The sequence below is a fragment of the Anomalospiza imberbis genome, chromosome 7, assembly GCF_031753505.1.
Source record: "Anomalospiza imberbis isolate Cuckoo-Finch-1a 21T00152 chromosome 7, ASM3175350v1, whole genome shotgun sequence".
NCBI lineage: Eukaryota > Metazoa > Chordata > Aves > Passeriformes > Viduidae > Anomalospiza > Anomalospiza imberbis.
The window spans coordinates 2,707,936-2,725,341 of record NC_089687.1 but is presented as its reverse complement, the minus strand read 5'-3'; the positions used below and the strand labels follow the sequence as shown (position 1 = coordinate 2,725,341).

Genomic DNA, 17,406 nt, shown 5'->3' with positions numbered 1-17,406 from the left:
GTTTTCAGCAGAAAATAATATGGAAAATAATTCCAACATTGTGTGTATTTACCTGCAAACTGATGAAAAGCAGCTTTGCTATGCGTGGAAAGTCTGGTTCTCCACAGCTGTGATCCCAAAGAGCAGGTCTGACTTCATCCAGACAATATTTTGGGAATTTGGCTTTTGTGACAGCCTGCTCTGTTGGGAGGTGTCCCTGCCCATGGCAGGGGTTGCAGTGAGATGAGCTTTAAGGTCCCTTCCAACCCAAACCATTCTGGAATTCTAAACATGGGGAAGAGGATGCTTGGAACCCCACACCCCAGCTCAGGAGGAGGGTTAAATATCTACAGCTGAGTATTTAATAATATGTTCACAGAGGGAAAGGGGCTTTGAATTTGTCAGTGTTACTGAATTGAAAATAAAAATGGAAAATCTTAATAAAATACTCCCAAGCCCAATGCCTTTTTAGGCAAATCTAATTTCAAATATTGTGAAACTAGGAGAGAGGAAACAGTAATTTCCCAAAAGAAGAAAATAACTACAATTTTAAAAATATTTGATTATACAAGTTTTGGTTGTGAAATCTGAAAAGAAAAAGTCTCACCCCCTTATGATACTGAAACAGTGAGAGGAGGATGAAAATTCCTCCTTCCTTTTGTGTCTCATGTAGGCCAAACTCCATGAAAATTCAGTTTTTAAAGACAGGACTAATTCCCAGTGACTGCAGAAGAGAGACGAGCTCACCAGCTGAATTTTAAGGAAAAAAGTTCCACTACAGAAACTGGAAGTATCCCATGCAGTGGACACTGATTAAACCCAGGTTCCACATCATGAAGGTCCACATGGATAACCACAGCCAAATTTTCAATCTGAACTGATAATGCTTAAAATATATTTTATATATACATATTTATATAGACAGATTTAATGATTATAAATATATAAAAATATATTTTACTTTTATATATTTGATGCATCATCAGTTCTATATATGATATATAGACACTATATATACTGATGTAATTTAATTAATATTCACAAAGCAACAGCAGTTGATTGCCAAATTTACTCCTATTCTGAGCACACTAATTTCCAATAGGAACACTGATTTTCCTACAACACCACATTAATAACCTGCTGTTTCCCACAAGTTTAAGTCAAAAACTTATTTGGAGCCTCAGGAATATTTAACATTCACCAAAAAAAAATTCTTTAAACATTTACTGTTGCTTAGCTTTAAGTTCTCTAGAATTGTGCATAATAGAAATCCTGTGATTCTTTTGGGATTAGATTCCCAGAATGGTTTGAGTTGGAGGGAATAAAAGAGCTCGGCAATTTTTTCTCTTTTTCTCAGCCTCTCCAGCAGTGGAAAGCTCCCTATACAACTTTGTGAAAACTGCCGGTTTTGGGAGAAAAAAGAGGAAATTTGGGGTTTCCCTTGCAGGGGAAGCAGGTGAAGTTTGTGCGGTGCCACCACGCGAGGGAGCCCTGTCCTCAAAAATTCACACACTTAGGGGCGACAAAACAAAGCGGGAACGAGCATGCAGCTCCAGGGGAATGCCAAAAACCAGAGCCCCTGGTCCATGACAAACCCTAAATCATCCCAGCCAAGCCGTGGGAGAACTGGGGAGAAAAAAATGACATTTTTTATAATACTCTCGTTTACATTTGAACACAGAAAAAGTTTCTAGTTAAAACAGTGAGCTGCATTATCTGTCTGAAAAGCAAGATAAGCTCATAATAATATCAGTCAAATTCACAGGCAAAGAGTAAGGCAAAACTGAGCCTGCAAATATGACAGGCATAAAACTTTTATATTTTTCCCCATAAATTATGTTGCTATCCCCAAGTAAGTATTTTGAAATATCCACACAAAAGGGTTTAACCACACAGCCCAAATGTCTCCCACCAACCTATTCTGATGTAATACATTATCAATCAGGGGCTAAAGTAGCCAAGGTGGTTTTCCATCACACAGAAACGTTTACAACATTGAAATCACAACTTAAATGAGTCAAATTGAGCTTGCTCTGGCATCGTGATCCTCCCCTCCCTGCTGCTGTCATGTGCACTGAACATGACCTGGGGTTCCCATGGAAAAGGGAATTGTAATTACAGCCTAAAACTCCATCAGCAGCGAAGGGAGCTGGATGGGCTTCCCACCGCCTTCAATCCACTCCTTCCTGATGTCAAACGTTCCATGCAAAACCTAAACAACAATTTCCTGCAAAGCAACCTTTCCTGCAACCCTGTGCCACTTGTGCTGCAGAAAACTCCATAATCAACTGCTGAAGGTTCATCTACCACCACAGAGATGGCTGAAGGTTTGGCAGAAAGTCATGAAGTTGAAGATGGTTGAAGGTTTGGCAGAAAGTCATGAAGTCAAGGGTTATCAGCAGCACTCAGCCCTCACAATCCTGCTGGACACAATGGGGTGCAGAGGCAGCACCGCCCCAGGGTAAGGGATCCCCTCCTAAATGTCAGAGCCCCAGGGCTGGGAAAGGCAAGACCCAGGAACCGGAGGAATTCCTGAATTGGAAGGTGCCACAGAACCTTCAGAAGAAACCAGAAACTATTCCATCATGGAATGGTTTGGGTTGGAAGGGACCTTAAGGATCATCCAGTTCCACCCCTGACATCTTCCACTATCCCAGGCTGCTCCAAGACCCATCCAACCTGGCCTTGGACACTTCCAGGGATCCAGCGGCAGCCACAGCTTCTCTGGGCACCCTGTACCAGGTCCTCCCCACCCTCACAGGGAAGAATTCCTTCCCAATATCCCACTTAACCCACTCTGTGTCATTTTGAATTCATTCTCCCTCGTCCTGTCCCTCCATCCCTTGTCCAAAGTCCCTCTTCAGTCTCTGGGACCCCTTTAAGGCACTGAAACCTGCTCCACCCTGGTTCCCCCCAGAGACATTAGAACAGGTTGTACTGAGCAAATCTGAAAACTATCAATAGCTAAGTCCATAATTTATCAAGAGTCTTCCTGAAATACTAAAATGCAAGAAGGTTTATCCTACCTCACATTCCTTCACGGCACCATTGTATCACTTCAAATGTTTTGCAAACTCTAATTATAACAATTACTTTCAAAAGGTGTCTTCGCACCGCAAGCCAAAATATTAGGGAACGTTATTACACACCTGTCCCCAGTCTCTCACTTCTATACAAGGCCACATGATCCAAAAGCTTCAAGACAAAACTTCTGAGACACAACCTCCACCCACACCCAGCTCCCATGCTCCCTGATCTGAACCCGCACTTGCGGACACGGATGGCGGGACGGGAGCTGAACGGCATGGGAAGCACCAGGGTCTCCTACCCACAAATTACCAGGAAATGGGAAAGCCTTTGTGCACTGTACCCCCTCACAAGGGGTCTCATTTTCTCTCTTGGCTTGTATTAAGTATCTCAGGCTGTAATTAGAAGAGCTGCAATCCCTCTGATAAAGCAACACGACTGCTTTGCTCTTCACTCCTTCGCTCCCTGCGTTGTTCCACCCGTGTCACACTGGTGCCTCAGGGTTTAGCTTTTCTATTTTTCAGACTCTGAGCTGCTTTAGTGTGCAGCTCTGAGCTTCACATTCAGTGTTGCTGAGCTCTCTGCACAGAGCAGGGAGACAAAACAATTCCTTCTCCAGCTGGGCACCAAGGACAAATGATCCCAATCCCAGCCCAGGAGCACAAACACCGTGGGCTGGAGAGAGAAAAACAAGCAGGATGGGACTCGATCACCTAAAGCTGGAACTGGACAATGAACTGCAATGTGCCAATGGAGCAGAGCTGATCCCAGTGAGAGCCCCCGGGAGCGCTCGTGCATTTTGGGACCATTTGGGTTCATCTTGGGTGCAGCCCTGGCTGGGCTCTGGTGCTGCCCAAGGTGGATCCATGGAGGAGATCCTTTTCATGAATCCCTGCTTTATTCTGTGACTCTGCCCAGCCTCTGCTCTAGGGCAGCCTTCACAGGCATCAACACCATTAATGTTTCTAATTAATAAAAATATTTCATTTATTTCACGTATTAATTGATGTATAATAATCACAGAATCCTATAATGGTTGGGACTGGAAGAGACTTTAAAGCCCATCTTCTTCCCTTCCCCATGGGCAGGGACACTTTCCACTATCCCGGGTTGCTCCAAGCTCTGTCCAGCCTGGCCTTGGACACTTCCAGGGATGGGGCATCTCCAGCTTCTGGGTTCCCTCACCCTGCCCTCAGGGAGCAGATTTGGAAATGGGAGCTCCATACCTGTGCCAGAGCCCAGGGAAGCCAAGTATCCCTTCAGACATTTAGGATGTCTCCAGACCTTTAGGTGTTAATGTGAATTTAACATCTTGTGAAGGCAGCACGGCATGCCCAGGAAAGAATGGAAGGTAAAACCTTCCTTGGATCAGCAATGCACATTTGCTCCCCACACACAGAGTGGCTGGATCAAGCTCTCAATGCCTTGTGCTCCTTTTCTCCCCAAATATGATTTGGAGAAACTAATGACTCGACAAAGAAACATGCTCGTGGTTTCCTAAAAATTTTCTTTTCCATTTTTCTGAAATTAACCACATCAGCATCACATCAAGCTCTACATCCCTTGTTAGGCTCTCAGTCCCACAGGAGCTCTGCAGGGAGCTGTCCCCACACCCAATCCCTGACCACAGGGACTGGGAAGGGATGCTGCTCCCACCATCCCACTGAATTCCTGTGGTTTCATCCCGGCTAGGAGTTATTCCCTTGGATGCAAACAGGGGACTGAGCAGATTTATACAGATCTAGTTGTGCGGTGTGCACACAAATCACAGGCTGTGCTTTCACTCCCTTTGACCATCCCACTCCCTTAATTCAGGACGTGCTCCCAGGATGGCCCTACCAAAGGGAGGATGGGCAGCAGGACTGGCAACACCTCATGAATCAAAATTCCATGAAGTGTCATTGGTACCTGGAGCTCCTTCCCAGAGCAGGAGTGGGATGAACGAGCAGAGCCTCCCCTGATTCGTGCACTCCCATCCTGTCAGGAGTGAAGCAGTTGCTGCTCCCATTCATCTCCCTTTGCCTGGCAGTAGCAGGCTGCCCACAGAGCGCTCTGCTCACAGCTCCACATGCACAGCTGCAATTACTGCTCTGCCCACGCTGCTCACCTGGGGCTGGAGAGTGCCAAAACACTCTGGGCATGCACATAAACACCCAAATTCAAGGGCAGCTTAAAACTTCAACACTTTGTCCTGAAATCAGTATTAACCCCAAAATGTTTAGGGCCATCTAATCTCTCATGCATTTGGTAACTCCTTCTGCTTGAGAAACAGTGGAAGTAGGACGAACAGACCTCATGGACAGGGATTTTTTCTTAATTTCATCACATCTTTGGAAGTGCTGCAGGCCAGGTTGGATGAGGTTTGGGGCAGCCTGGGATAGTGGAAGGTGTCCCTGCCCATGGCAGGGGTGGAACTGGGATGAGCTTTAAGGTCCCCTCCAACCCAAGCCAGTCTGGGATTTTAAGACTTTCTGATTCTATAACTCTTCCACACAGACCAGCCAAGTATTTCTATAAGTATTTGCTTACCATAACACCCAGGAATTCACATCTCGCACCTAGAAATACGAAGCCAAGGTTGGAGACCTCTCAGATAATTGATAAATATCAGTGAAATCTGTTCCTCATGACAAGGTCACTGATGTAGATACTGACATGCCAATTAAAACCCTCCAGAAATTTCATTTACATATCTATCCAGAACTCCTGTTTGTCTGGGAACTAAAAATAAATAGATTTGTTGATATTTGTAGATAATGACTGCTTGAGTAAATAGAATTTCAGATCTGAAACACCTCAACTTTACAGAGAGGGTCCTGGTACCATCACCTGCCACAATTTACATGGATTTATCATTTATCTCTCAGAAACAAAAATTACATTTGGTAAAATCAGTAGAAAGCAAACAAAATATAGCCCATGCTTAAAAAAAACCATAATTACACAAAGCATTATTCAATTTTTAGTAAAACATAAGGGTTGCTATTGCAGCAGATTTTGCAAAGCATATGAAGCATAATCATTTAGCATTAGGTTAAGTTGGATTTTTACATATCTGAAGAAACAACACCAAAAGAAAAAACTTAGGAACGAAACACCCTCATTCATGCTGAACCAAAACTTTTAAAAGTCTAAAACATTATTTTAAATCATTTTTTCTTCACTTATTAATGGAGTTGCCAGGTCTTCCATCTCCTTACAATAAACCCTGATTATGGTTAGGTTGGAATTTAAGGGAAAGCGTTCAGCACTGCCACAGCTCAGATTAAAAGTGGTTTCTCTTAACTAATTCTACTCCTTCCAGAAATGACCCTTTTGGAGAATATCTTTTTTATTATTATTATTAACTGCTCTCTGAATAGCCTGCTCAGAATATAAAAGACAAACAACTCTTCCCTCTCCCTGTAACAATTAGCAGCCATGATAAAGCTCCAATTTCCAACTCAGTTAATTTAGCATGTCAAAAAGCAATCTTTGCCTGGTAATTTCAATGCACTGAATGTCACAGAAAGGCCAAGTGACAGATTGCTGCATTTCAGTCAGAACACTCATCCTACTAAAAATGTAATCACTGATGTTCAGATCTCATTTGATATGCACTGTACAATATTTGGGTTGGGGGCAGCCTTTGGCATCTTTTTTGCCCCCTCTTGTACAATAAAAAAAAATCTAATTCTTGTTGCATTCTGAGTCCTACCATCAGTTTTGATAATCACATTGACAGGTAAGCCCAGACCACAATACTTCAATGGAATTCTGAGCTGATATTGAATAACCTGGAATTCACTGATCACAGAGCCATTCTGAGTTCAGACTCAATAATGTTGGTGAGAACTGAAAGTCTGATTCCCAGTCACACTCAGGAGGCTGCAAAGTCCATCAAAAATAAATTAAAACCCTTTATCAACCATTAGCATGCCCTGTGTTTAGTCACATTCCTCAAACTCCATCATTGCAGGGTGGAGAAGCTCCAGTTGGAAGCAGAATTTCAGGGCTCTGTCACGTGCCTCGTGCCCCATTTCCAGCAAGCTTTCCACGAATCTATTTGTTACAAATTATTTTGATGTACCAGCAATTTATTTGTCTTCTTTCCCAAGAATAGCTTCATAACCTCACCACATTCCAACTCTAAATAACACATATGCTCCATGTTTAACAAACTCCAGTTGGTGCTTCATATGTGTACTTTTCCTTTTCATTCCAAGGAAATGGCTACAGAGCAATGGGGATCAGGCACCAGCGTGGGCGAAATGCTCTTTGAATCCCTGCTTTTCCATTGTCAGGCAGCAACTGAATGAAACTGGGAGGGAAAATTATTCTTCTGATAGGTTTTGAGAAGTCATTGGCTCCAAAACTTTCTCTTCCAAGTTGCCTGTGTCTATCAGATGCTCAGTCAGGCGTGTGGCATCTCCCCATTGCAGTGCCCATCACAGGTGTGCCATGGCACTCTGAGCTTGGTGACTTTAAATTACACTTCAGGTGTGAAGGCATTTGGAGAAATGACTGGTTTTTGCCCAAGCTGAAGCTGTCCCAACAAATAAGTGGTGGGAAAAGGAGCTATGCCGGAGGATGAGGAGTTACATGAGCGAGGATCTGAGGTGCAGCCATTTAGGCAACAGCTTGTTCTAACTCTTTAATATTTACACTAAATTCTAGGTCAGCTGAAGTGGTGGGCAGGAGATCAAGCCCTTGATGAGGCATTAACTGCATGTCCACACCCATCCATGGGAAAGCAGCAGTGATTATCTCACTTCAGGCTCTGCTTTTCCCCCTCTTCCCTTTCCCAGCTCCCTCACCTGACCTGGCACACCTGGACAGCCCCACCAGAAAATTAATTAAGGATTAAGACAAGTCCTGGAGACAGGACCACTCTGAGCCTCTAGACACCAATGTATGGAAAACAGCATTGGAAACACAGGTGTTTCCATCCCAGCCATTATTAATCCCCTAAGGAAGTGCCTCCTGCACAGTATCAGATCAGAAACAGTAATGAGCACTTTAATTAATATTACCCCACTGCCAGGGAGAGATATCATATGTAAATTCAATAAATCATGGCTCTTCACGGGCAGCGTGGATGCAACATGAAGACCAAAAAGAGCGGTCTCAATCCCCAAAATTGCCTCAAACAAATTCCCTGAGTGTAAACACAAATCTGCATCCAAATTCTGATACCTTCCCAACTGGCTTCTTAATACAGATCTCCTCATTTAGAGTCATTTTTATTTACAAGAAAGAGTTCGAGGTTCAGGGAGAAACAGTAAGAAAAGAGAAGAGTGGAGAAATTTCCCTAACACCCCAAGATTCCCAGAGAAATGTTCCTTAAGCAGGTTATTTCCAAGAGATGGCAGCCAGAAATGCACATTATGTTCTGTATTTTTCTGGATGGCTAGAAAGAACTGCACCTCTAAGTAATAAGAAAAACTTTAGTTCATTAAACAAACATTAAGGGGAAGAGCAAATGAGAAGTGTTTTATATTCAGTGTCATCAATTCAGCTGAAAACATGTTTGTACCACTCCATGAAATGAATGCTTTTTATAGCGCCGTTCCTGCCAACGTTGCCTCATGAACATAATAAAATTAAACATGTAAAACCAGCTCTGGAGATGGCAACAAATAAATTCCAGAGAAACAGTAACACAAAGTAACACACATTCCTAAACAAACAGTTTGTGGAATAAAAGGAGGAAAAAACAGGTGAAGTGAGGAAAGCATCATGCAGGGAATTTCCACAGAGGTCAGGGAAAGGGATTTTTCAGCCTTTCTTTTCCAACGTATTTCTGAAGCCCCAACATTGCAGCATTGGCAGCACCACCCCAGACCACAAAAGTGACTCATTACAGACATTTCTGCACTTGATCCACTGAAGGAAGTCACCATGGAAGAAGGCTCAGCTCCATCCCCCAAGTGTGACCACACACCACTGCTGAAGAAGTCACCCTGGAATCATGGTCTCCAACGGAAAAGATCTTTAAACCACCTTTAAAGCCACATCCACACAGCTTTTAAATCCCTCCAGAAATGAGAACTCCACCACTACCATGAGCAGATGATCCTTTTGGGAAGAAATTGTTCCTAATATCCAACCTGAGGCCGTTCCCTCTTCTCCTGTCCCTGCTCCCTGGGAGCAGAGCCTGACCCCCCCCAGCTGTCCCCTCCTGGCAGGGAATTGTGCAGAGCCACGAGGTCCCCCCTGAGCCTCCTTTTGTCCTTCAGTCACTCCTGAAGCTCCAGCTGCTCCCTTCCCTGGACAGGGATCCTTGTCCCAAGGGAGCACGAGCACCACACCACAGCAGGATTACACCGTGCCAAGGACTCAGCCCCAGCTGCTGCTGCCCATGGGGAAGGTCAGGACCCTTCCCAAAGCTGAGCAGCCCCCTTGATGTCGGCCAGAAATTCAGACAAATCCTCATGTTTCTGTTGTCTATTCCTCAGCAAAACAAAAAAATCCAGGTAAAAAGGAGAATGGTTTAATTTTGGGGTTTTCTGTAGGTTGTTTTTGGGCTAGAGCAAGCCCATCCCTCCCTTCATTCCCCTCCACCCCACAGGCAGCAGGGACAAGGACTCTCCCCGACTGCCACCCAGTGATCTCAGAAGAGCTGAAAGGAGGCACACAAAGCCCTCCAAAGTTATGCCACAGTCATCAAATACCAGAGGAGTTTGGAAACCACTGTTGTGGCCCCGAGTAGGAGCAAACCTCTCCAAATAAGGCAGCATTTCTCCTCCAACGTGCAGGAATTGGCAGCTCCCCTGCTGGAGTTTATGTAAGATTTCTCAAACAGATCAGCCAACTAACAAATGTCAAAGAGCCTTCATGGCTTTGGAGGGACTTCCAATGCAGAAGGGGATTCTGATGAGGTTTGGAGTTGGGAAATTAGTTCCCGTGTTGCCAGGATGGAGGGGAATGAGTATTCCAAATAATGAGTGGTGAATTGATGAGGAATGACGATGCTGCCACCTCAAAGAGTCCCCTCTCACGTCCCCATTTGGGTAATTTGCAGAAAAATGGGCATTTCCAGAAAAATGGGGGTTCAGGATCACATTTCAGCAATGTGCTGCTCAAGATCAAGAGGATCAAAAAGCAACATGGCCTGACAAACATGAGCTACTTCTGGGACAATCTTAATATGGAGACAAAATATTCCAGAAGGGTCTCAGAGAGGTCAGACAACGCTGTATTTTTTATACTTAGCTATGTTTCCTTATCTCAGAAGAATGACTAAGTAAATTCAGTTTCACTCGACAGCAAAAGGCTGCAGGACAATTATTTAAACCTTACTGGAAAGGAGATCTTAAAACCAGGCTATCCTGGTTAACCAAGACATGATATGGCAAGTGCTTAGCAACACTCTTTCCCATTTTTTTAACCTCCACCAGCCTCCCACGGAGAATGACAAGGAGTTATTACCTCCTGACAATGAGCTCTTTCTTCTGCTTCTTGTCCCATTAGGCCCTGATCTCTGCTGCTTCTGCACAGAAGGTATTTTGAATATCTAAAAAACCTAAAAGATGAGATCGTATGCACAAAAGGCTCTTCAGAGCAGGGAGGGTTCGGGGATCCTGTACACAAAAATCTCAGAATAAAGGACCCAGCTTGTTTTGCCTCTAAAGCCTTCAGCATTTCAGCTCTCAGAACAATGGTGGCACTGAAAAATACAGTGTTTATTATTTTATTGTTTATTGAGCTGCCTATCAGAATTAGTGAAGTTTACACTTGCATTCACTTAAGTATTTTTAATTTTCTGAACAGCAAATAAAAATAAGCAACAAACCACTGACACAGTCCAATAAAACAGAAAGAAAATCCATTTCTGTGGGATTGGAAGCCTCGAGGCACACCTATGGCTTTTTTACCTTAATATACAGAGCAAGAAACACAGAGTCCAGATCAGCACCTGTTTCACTGCCGCATCTCAAACCTAAAAGAACATTCACACACAGACAGCAAATTAAAAAGGACCCAGAGCCAGTCAGCTGTTTGGGGGCACTGAATAAAAGAGGCTTTGATCCATGGTCACAGAGGAAATGTAAGATGGACTTTCAGCAGGATTTGAAGAGACTAAACACAGAGCAGCAAAACAAGGAATAGATTTAATTCCACTTTTCCCACACCATGCATAAAGGCAAACAGCTGATGGCAGGAGAGAGATGGGCAAATCACATCTGGGAAGACACATGAAATGGGTTTTTTCTTGCCTCCTTCTCTGCAAACTCCACTCTGGTTTGATCATTCCTTCCACCAGCATGAGGTCAGACCCGAGCTCTTTTATGTGGACAATTAATAACTCTTATCATCACTTGATTTATCTCTCTTTAACATGTGTGCATCACATGGAGATGGACTGGGTGAGTTATTACCCTGTGGAGCCAAGCAAAGTATTTTGTTTTTACTGTCCTGAAGTTCTATTTCCTAACTTGAATAATACCACAGATCTATATTTCAAGAGGGACACAGCAATGTCTTTGCCTAAACACATGCCTGATTTATTATTCAGATTTATAACTGTACTCTCTTCAGTGTTTGAGTTACACATTTTTTCTCTGCTGAAAACCAAGGATTAAATCTTAGTCACAATGCCTTGATTTTAAGCTTAATTTTCCCTTGCACAGTTCTCCTGCCTCCTGAAACTCCGAGGTCCCATGACTAAGTTCTTCCTGCTTCCACAAACTGATTTTTCAAACATGAGATTTCTCTTGTTTGGCACATGCATAGAATACCACAAAATCCAACCATGGTGTCTGCATTGAGTAAATCTTGGTTTAAGTCTAACTACAGAGGCTCAGGGCACCCTTTTCCTCCACAGCTCACTGGAGACAGCTCAGAGGGAAGCAAAGAACAACAGGATTCCTCCAAGGACATTTCTAAACCAGCCCCAGAAAAGGGGCACTGAGCAAACAGGCTTTCACAGATCAGCATTCAGCTTCTGAGTTACATTTGATGAAAAATAACTCCCAATATAACACAATCAATCATTGCATTGCACAGAGGAGTTTTCAGCCCAAAAGTGTCTTTTCTGTACAACTGGCAAGGATAAATAGGAGAAAATCTCTGATACCTTTTCACTTTCATGACCCTGAATATTCCCCTTTGTCTTCAAGTCCAGAGCCAGCTGAAAACAGAGAAATTAAGCCAAGGAGATCTGAGCCATAATTCTCCCTCCATGGCTGTGGCAAATACACCGACTCTGGTTTATTGATTCAAAGCCATTAATGAATGTCAATGGCCAAACCATGAAGGCTTCTGCAGCTCTAATCCAAACTGGAGTTAGGCATCCCAAGATCAAATAAAAATGCAAGAGCAGGAGCCCTACATTAAATTCATCAGCGTTATTCTCTATCTTGACAGCAGCAGCTGTAGTGGGCAGCGGTTTCATTCCAGTCTGAATCCACGAGGTATCAGCATTTCAGAGTCACCCTGACATCCTGGGAAACTTTCATTGCCAGGTAAAACTCAGACAAAACTGAGAATATCACAACAGCAACACCCAGGCATCTCTGAAATTTAATATTTTTCAAGTTGAAGGAGTGGCAGTCGGGCTCTCCTTGAAGGTCCCAGAACAAACTGATTTTCCCCAGCCTACACAAAGCCAAACCCACCCCTGCTGGAAACTCTTCCTCCTTCCAGACCGAGGTCCCCCTCTCAAGTTGTGCCAGGAGAGGTTTAGATTGGATACCAGGAAAAAAATTGTTCCCTGAAATGGTGGCCAGACATGGAGGGTTTCAGCCAAAGGTTGGACTTGGTGATCTCAGGGGTCGTTTCTAACCTTAATGATTCTGTGATTCTGAGAGGTTCCAGAAAGACACCAAATTAAACCCCAGCCTGAAGGAGCCTGAGGAAAGGCAGACAGGTTATTGATTATACTGAGCTGCAGAACCTTCTTTTTCTGCCAAAATTTTTCTGTGAGAGGGCAGAAGACAAAAAGCTTTTGAAAAACCCTCCTTGCTGAATTAAATCTATTCCCTCTGGGCATTTGCTCCATCAGATATAAAGATATATTTTTATTGCAGTCAGGATTTAGCCTTTTCCAGACTTTATTTTCCATCCAGTCAAACTGATCTGCAATGATTAATAAGCAGTAAAATAATTTAAGAATAAAGAATAAAAGTGTATTTAAAGTTAAGTCAAAATGTAAAACTAGAGATGGTGCTTGTATCTGTTAACTCAGAAATTAATCTGAGCCTAAAGAAAAGCCCATGGCAAGTTTAATACTTCAATTACAGTTTCAGAGAAGCAGAAATAGCCAATCCAACATATTCCATGGTGCCTTTCTGCTGTGGACACAGTTTCCATCATGAACCTGATACACAAATGGGACAATTACAGCAAACTGGGTTTTCTTTATGAGTATTTCTCTACCAAGTTACTTTTAAATGAGATATTTTGATGTTTCCCACAGACCTGAACCATATGGGAATCAATAAAATATTAAAAAATGAACAGAAACCCTGCTAATCAAAGGTACAAAACATATAAAGCTCCTCCGAGCTACAGCAACCTTGCAGCTTCATGAGCTGCTGGATAAACAGAATAACCCAGATAAAGAAGAAATGGAAAGGGATTAATTAAATCAGAAGCAATAAAGACATCTTAAAAAGATTTCTAGAAAGAATAAATCAAATCACAAATACATTGTTATGGGGTCAGCAGTGCTATTATGGGAAGGATCTTTGTATTGGTCCCTCCTTGCTCATTCCCCAGGCAATCAGATGGGCCACAGGACTGAAGCATCCCAGTGACTCCCAGCTGCCCAGGTTGCTCCTTCCTAATGCCCTTCTCGATCAAAAAATGATCCTTTCTCAAGGATTAAAAGCACACAATGCCCTATAAAAAGACCAGAATCTTTCCTAAGAGTTAACCCCCGAGCGATGCCCAAGACAGGTGGATGTTATCAGAGCATCCTCCCTGGAAAACTTCATTTGTCTGCAAGCCAAAGTCCTGAAAGAATTCCTGACGTTCCCAGGGAAAAGATCTCAAGTCAAGACTTGGCTCAGCAATTTAATTCAGCTTGTTTTGTTGTCTCAGTTGTTTGTTCAGTATTTATTGCCAGGTTTTGTTTTCCTGTCACCTCCATACCCACTCCGCTGCCCTTGTTCATCACATGGCTTTCTACACTCTCATAATCCTCTGAGCTTCCTTTCAAGTAGCTTGGAAAAAAAAAAAAAAAGAATCACAGTATGAGTTCATGAAACAATGTATGAATAAGTCATTTCCTCCTTTAAATACACCTCTGAGTAAATGATCCAGAGACTTTTCAAGAGCCATTTACATAACAGTCGCTGATACAGGCTTCAAATTTTCATGTCAATCTCAGGATGGCATTTTAAATCACCCCATTTTCCTAAATGAGGTGAGAGAATTTTAAGAGCAGATTTTGCCAGCTTCTAGACCCCTTCTTTTAGACCCAAATCTTTAAATGGAGAATTCTCCTCATCCTTCTCCATTTGGGGTAGTGCAGAAATGTCAGCAGTGCCCTGGGTGTATAACCTATAATCCAAACACAGTTGGGTGCTACTTCAAATACATTTTCTTTTATGACTACAAATGCCATAAATTTCAGCAACTGTCAATCCCACTTCACAGCCTGCAGATTGAAAATAAAATTTGGAGGCTTTGCTAGATGTGAGTAACCATCTACTGCAGTACTACTGGGAAGACACCTATGAATCACAAGATGCTCAACTAGTTGCAAATAAATTTAGGTAATTTCCAGGCATAATTCATAGATAAGTAAACAAGAGAGTGGAATTTGGCTTCTACGTGGATTTCTGAGTTGTTGTCAGAACACCCCTCCTTCCTGGGGTTCAGAAACCAAGAAAAGGCTCAAAGGTGAATCTCTCCCCCAATTCTTGAATCTGAATCTCTCTTGTTGGGGTTGGAAGAGCAATGAGGAAGGAGACGGATAGGCTCTGCTCCCAGAGAACAAGGGACAGGAAGAGGAAACAGCCTCAAGTTATGCCAGGGAAGGTTTAGGTTGGATATTAGGAATTCTTTCCCAGAAGAGTCACCTGCCCAGGGCAGTGGGGGAGTCCCCATCCCTGGAGGGATTTCAAACCCATGTGGATGTGGCAGCTGGGGACATGGGCAGTGGTGGCAGTGCTGGGGAGTGGTTGGGCTCTGATCTAAGAAGACTTTTCCTCTGTGACTTTATCCCAGAGAACTTTCTGGATGTGGTTCCTGCAGCAGCATGATTGCTCTGAAGGCACCACAGGCCACATGGGAATTCATAAACCACATGGGATCATCAAGGGGATCATCACAAGCTCCATGTGCTGCTCCAGGGCTCCACTGGGAGCTTTTCCTTGGCCTGGGGATGCTGCAGGGCTCTGCTGAGCTTCCTTTTCCTTGGAATTACACTGATGGAGCCAAGGGCTTCTCTGCCAGCCTGAGAACAGTAAGCCAGTGCTCAGATGAGCTTCTCTTGGAATGCCTTTGCTCTCAGAGGTCTTGGAGCACAAAGGGAAATGCAGAGATGGAGGTTGGGATCTCTGGCATGGTGGGAATCTCTTTGGGGGCCAGCCTCTACATCCACACCACTCCTGATTAATTTTTGTGCTGAGTCAGGAGTTTGGGCAATGGAGGGATAAAAGAGCTCATACATAGCAGTTGGCACTTTTGTTTGAGTGACCTAAAAGAACCCAGGGGTTGGGAGCCATAAATTCCCAAAGGTACTGCCACATTTCTTTCTTTGGCTCCGGGTCCGGATGCCAAAAATAGGCCAGCTGACTTTGATGTGCCCCACGATCAGAGGCAGCAGTTGTGACCCTGAGAGACTCCCAGCCACAGAAAAGCCCATTCTGCAAGTTCACTGAAGGGGTCACAGCCTTGGAGGTGTGGAATCCAAAAATACAACGTGATTTAAAACAGAGCTGGAGGAGAAGACAAAGCAGCCAGGGGAAGGGAAGTGGCAGGAAGGCTGACTCCAGGAAAAAGGACATGGAAAAGGCAATGGGAGCTCACAAAGGGAATCTACAAAGGGTCAGGGGGTGAGGATGTGTGACCCTGTCCCAGCTGAGCACTGGGTCACCCCAGCTCCTCTGAAAAGAGCCCAGCAAGAGCTGCAGTCCATCGTTTTTATCAGCACCATTCCATGCAGACCTCACCCCCACTCTGGGTAACAAACCCTGGGAGGATTTCTCAGACAACCTACAAGCACCAGGCTGAGAAAAAGGACAGCACTGCCAGAGCAGAGGGAATGCAGAAAGATGATGTGAAAATCAGGAAAAGAAAAAGCCAGTGCCAAAACCAGCAGAAATCAGAGCCTAAGTGCCTTTTTCTGGTAGAAATCATGATTTTATCCAATTTCAACAGGTAGTGGTGCCAACTGTGTTGCACAATAAACACTGGAGAAGAGGCTTTGGAGAACATATCCGTCACCACGGCGTGACATGTTAGTGCTGCCTGCTTCCCAGAGAGAGAGAACAAACAGCAAAATCCAACTCCTAATGAAGTCAAACAACCCAAAAAGGAAAAGAGCAAAAGGAAACACTCTGTCTGTCTCTCTCCCCCATCACCAAACACATTAGCAAAATGGAGTGTTCATGATTAATTCACATTTTTTTCCCACCGTCTCTCCTGCTGGAGCAGCAGAAAACCCAGCTCATTGTTTCTGCTCTCTGAAGATGCAGGAGCTTCGTGGCATCTCTAGCAGAGCTCTGGAGCTTTCCCTGCAAACTCCACGATGTCTACAGGGATTTTACCTGTTTGGTGACAATTTCAGAGTGTCAGTGCCAGGAGGGGATTTGACAGAGCTCTGCAAAGAGCCCGGCACTCGCTGCCCCCGCTGCGCCTCGAACGACACAAAATTCTACAGCATCACATTATTTTAGGGCTCAAGGCACCAAAATTAGGCCATGAAAACACAGAGAGAGGAGATCTGTACATCACTGAGATGGGCACCATGGCTGGATAGAGAGATAATTAGAAGTTAGTGACAATTTGCACAATGTACAAGGAGAAAAAGGCTTTTCTTTTAAAAAGAAGAAAGCTAAAAACGTTTCAGCTCTACTACACTTCATAAAAGCCAGCTTTTTGAAGTTATTTCAATTAAGCCCAGCAAACTCTTCAAAAATCTTTCAGATTGTTCCAGATCTCACCTGACTCTGTTCTACATTTTCAGGCAAGGGAGGGGGAAAAAAAAAGTTATTTTACTTTGAAAATCTACATAATTAAAACCAGCACTGTCTTCTGATTGATAAAGTTTCAAGTGACAGCTTTGCAGCAAGCTGCCTCCCACACAGAAGCAATTTGTAAAAGCCTTTCAGAGTTTTATGTAACTGAAAAAATCCGAGTTGCTTTCATCCAGGTCTTTCTTTCCAGCCCCAGTTTAAATGTGGCTGCAAGGAACTGCAACAAATAGATGCCTGAATATAAGATTAATTTAGGGACCAAACATTTTGT

General features: G+C 43.6%; 1 long non-coding RNA gene across 1 annotated transcript; it reads right to left on the bottom strand.

Annotated features, from left to right (window-relative positions):
- Positions 1–13,108: 13,108 nt before the first annotated feature.
- LOC137476783 (uncharacterized) lies at positions 13,109–16,728 on the bottom strand. Its single transcript, XR_011000578.1, has 2 exons — positions 16,574–16,728; positions 13,109–14,153 (listed from the first exon to the last, which is right to left on the bottom strand). It is a non-coding gene; the product is annotated as an uncharacterized lncRNA (long non-coding RNA).
- Positions 16,729–17,406: the final 678 nt, after the last annotated feature.